Raw genomic sequence first — 4,247 nt, 5'->3', positions numbered from 1 at the left:
CGGTTTTGATCTATCACGAGCCTTGTAAGAATCGAGCTGTTATAAGGATCGATATACATTGTTCTGCCCTTGTCTGTGAAAATCTTTCCCTTGAAAATGGTGTTGTAGAAGGTCGGGACGTTGATGTAAACCCCGTTCCACATGCCACTCCGGTAATTTTTCACATTCCCCCTTCTAATCACCATCTGAGGTAACCCTTTGTTTTCTTATCCTGTAGGTTGAAATCCCCGGGGAGGGTCGTCGGAGCTCGTCCACGAAGTCAAATACTTATCCTCCCCCGCAGGGCTGTGCACCATGAACATCCCCCGGCAACCTTGTGTCCCTCGGGGTGATCAAAACTCTGCCATATGTAGTTATCCTCTGTTGCGTCTACTGCGAGAACGAGGTTTCCGGTGTCCAGGAGCTGTAAGATCATTTGACGGAGCCACTCTCGACGAATTGGATGACGCAAAGTATGCTTCCATCTCTGCATATGACTAATGCACCATACCTTGCTATTCGTAACACCACACCGTGTGAATATATGATTGGATTGTTCCAGTTTGCAACCCAAACGACAACTTCCGGTTTCCTCTTGTACCAAATCCCCACGAACCTGTTCTTGGACGAGCCGGGGGTGAAGAAGCCGAGCTCGAAATCGTGGTTCCGTGAGATCAAAGTCTGCCCGTCCGATAAGGTCCCGTTGGCCGGAAGTGCATCTTCTCCGGCTGAGAAGCAAACTAGTCCACAAAAGGCAATGGCTAAGAGGAAGTTACACATTTCTTGCCACCCTAGTTGAGTTGCATCGAGGTACAATAGTAAACACCGACGATTTCCTGAAAATCTGGGATTAGGTAGAGAAACACTAAAGATGGAGCTTTCAAAATATCTTAGTCCGAAATAAAGGAATGAATGGTGCATAAACAGTGAACTCATCAAAGTTTTATAACACCACGGATGCATCGTGTCCCTACGTAAATAAATATTAAATATCAATAAATTTGTAAATTGCATCTAAAATTGGAAATTCAAAGAAATGCGTCTATCTGGCATCGACTCGAAGAAAAGTCAAAATAAGTTTTTCGATTAATATTGGTTACTTTCAGTAATTTTAATATTAGGATACATTTTTATTCCTTCTATTCCACAAAATTAGTTCTTTATTATTTTCGGATGTCTCAAAAGGTAGCCTGTTTTCTTTTTTTTTGCGAAGATTACCTCGTGAGATCAGGTGTGAAGAAATATATAATACTACTAGGAAAATAGCACAATCATATACTAGTATTAACATAAAGGACATTAGACTTTTTTTTTTCTAATCTACGTGAAAAATGAATTAGAGACTATTCTGGTGCAGTGGTGCTTGTTGAATTTTATACCGAATCTTGTTTGAGTTTGAGTTTGCTGCTGACTCGTGTCGTGAGCACTACGAAAGAATCAAGATTCAAGACATAGAAACTAGGATAAATGTCTCCTGCATCTATACAGGATTATTATCTGCGGTAACAAACAAAAATTCTAATACTTGTACATTCAAGAAACATATGCAAGTGTAACAAAGAATGAACTATACAAATAGGCTTCTCTCGCGCAGTTCAGTTACCTGCAATTACTACCACCACCATTTCCCTACAAAACCAGCATCTTCTCTTGTCGGATTCCTTCAAGCTGAATGCTTAAAGGAATTCGACCGTCAGTCTCGCGATTGGTGTTGGCGATCTCCCGTTGTCTTAAAACATCCTGTCTTCAGCAATCGCAGATTACTCCTTCTGCACCAGATGCTCAGCGTCTCCGAGCTGAACCTCGCTCTCCTGCAGCTCGTACCGGTCCTCGAACAGCAGCTCGATCTGCTCCAGCGACTTCCCCTTCGTCTCCGGTATGCACTTGTACACGAACGCCACAGAGACCGCAGAGATCGCGGAGAAGAGGAAGAACGTCCCCCGAACGTGATGGCGTGCGCCACAGAGAGGAATGACATGGCGACAAAGCCGCTGCAGAGCCGGTTCCCAACTGCCCCGAGGGCCGACGCCTGCGCACGGACTCGCAGCGGAAAGATCTCCGACGTGAGGACCCAGCAAACAGGGCCTATCCCGACGGAGAAGAAGGCCACGTTGCCGCAGACACCTAGGATAGCCAGAGCCACCGCGAATGACCCTTCTCCGAAAAACGACAGCGTTACTCCGACGCTAAACAAACACACGGTCATGCCAATGGTGCTCACGTAGAGCAGAGGCTTTCTCCCAACCCTATCGATCAACACAATAGCTATGAGTATGAAAGCAGTCTTCGTCACTCCGACTGCAACGGTCGCAGCGAGGAGCTTCGACTTATCCTCGATCCCGGCCGCCTGAAAGATCTTTGGACTGTAATAGACAGTGGCGTCAATGCCGGTGATCTGCTGGAATGACTGGATCCCGAAACCTGCAATCAGCATCCTCGCAAGAGCAGGGGATGGGCTGAGCAGCTCACGCCACACGGCCTTCTGCTCGGTCCCACCACCGTTGCTCCGTGTCCAGCAGCTAGCAGGATCTCGGCAAGCCTCTCTTCGACCTCTGCTTCGTGCTCATTCGTCTTCAGAAGCACAGACCGCGCTTCATCTACCCGATTCTGCAGCACGAGCCATCTAGGCGACTCGGGGATGATGCACAACGCGAACGCAATGAAGATCGACGGGATAATCCCAACAGCAAGCATCACTCTCCAGTTCGAATGAGCAGGAAGCCCGGAAAACACGTAGTTCGAGACATATCCGAGGAGGATACCTAAGTTGATGAAGATTTCAGGGAACGAGGTGAGCGAGCCTCGTGCGACAGTCGGGGATATCTCCGCGATGTAGACAGGCGCAATCATAACCCGAATCCGATCCCAATGCCGCTCAAAATCCTCCCCATCATCAGAACTCGGAACGTCGGGGCAATTGTCATGACGACTGCACCGAGCTGGAAGACGATGGCGGCCAGTCCCATTGTCCATTTCCTGCCAATGGCATCGGAGGTCCGGCCGCCGCCTAGGCTGCCTAAAAGGGACATGACGCTAAGGATTCCGATGAGAACCTCCTGCTGCACCTCTGTTATCTTCAAATCTTCTTGAATGAAGAGGATTGCTCCGCTCATTACTCCCACATCTGAAAATCAAAAGCTTAATTAATCTCAGTTTTTAGCTATAAAATCTATCAAACAACAGCTTTCTAACACTATCATTAGTCATAATTTTAGACACACAGATGTTAGAAATCCACATTCTATAACAACACATTATTAACACTCAGACAACATCAACCTGCCAAAATCAAACCAGAATCAGAAATCAAGAACAAAAAAATCTGACTTTGACCATATGAAACAAAATGTGGGATCAAGAATCAAAAAATCAAGATTCAAATTTTTATTTTGACCCATCACAGGAACCTGCAAGAATCATCCATTTGAAGAAAGATAAGTAAAGAATTGTTGATAACAAAAAAAAATGTGCGGAATCGTGAATCAATAAATCAAGATCAAATTTTGACTTTGACCCATAAGAGAAAAGTGGAAACTGCAAGAATCATCCTTGTTGAAGAGAAAGAGGCGAAAACAGCTGACAAATAACAAAAGTGGGATCAAGAATCAAGATTTCTCTCACCATAGCCAAGAAGCACGCTGTTGAGAGAGGCAAAAACAGAGCAAGCAAACACATATTTCCTAGTAGTTTTACTTCTTTCCATCTGTCGGTGATGCTGTGCAGCATCATAATCTTCACCAAAATCATCACCGTTTCTCAGCTCAGAATCATCATCCATTCTTCTATACTTGTTGTTGGCTCCCAACGACAAACCCACCTCCATATTCCCATTATCTTGGATTTTAGGCAAGCCCATCTCCAAAAACTGCAGATTCCAACCGAAAAAACGGATCTTTTTCAAGAATTTCAGCTAGATTCTTGAAACTGCAGACAGGTGATAGGGGTTGGTGGAGAGGAATTGGGAGTTATACTAGGTTCCCAGATCTGAAATCGGGAGTGATGAAGACTTTTAATTTACAAGTGGGAGTTGCTTTCCGGAGCGGATCCTACTCCAACAATCCTTGTACCATTCCTACTTTAACCCCCACAATTAAATAAAATAATTTTATAAAAATATAAGTGATGGTAGGATTATTTTATTTAATTTTTTTGATTGTGAGTATTGGAGTAGGAATGGGGTAGGATTGTTGGAGTAGGAGATCCAGGGAATAATCCGCTTTCCTTTTTGGTTCACGTCAAAAATCCAATATTTTTTTTATTCTTGATGA

The 4,247-nt window shown here is 44.6% G+C and overlaps 1 pseudogene; it reads right to left on the bottom strand.

Moving 5' to 3' along the window:
• Positions 1 to 1,482: 1,482 nt before the first annotated feature.
• LOC121788266 lies at positions 1,483 to 4,035 on the bottom strand (annotated as a pseudogene).
• Positions 4,036 to 4,247: the final 212 nt, after the last annotated feature.

The sequence above is a fragment of the Salvia splendens genome, unplaced genomic scaffold (genome assembly GCF_004379255.2).
Source record: "Salvia splendens isolate huo1 unplaced genomic scaffold, SspV2 ctg1006, whole genome shotgun sequence".
Lineage (NCBI taxonomy): Eukaryota > Viridiplantae > Streptophyta > Magnoliopsida > Lamiales > Lamiaceae > Salvia > Salvia splendens.
Note: the sequence above shows the minus strand (reverse complement) of the source record. Positions and strands in the feature narration are given on the sequence as shown.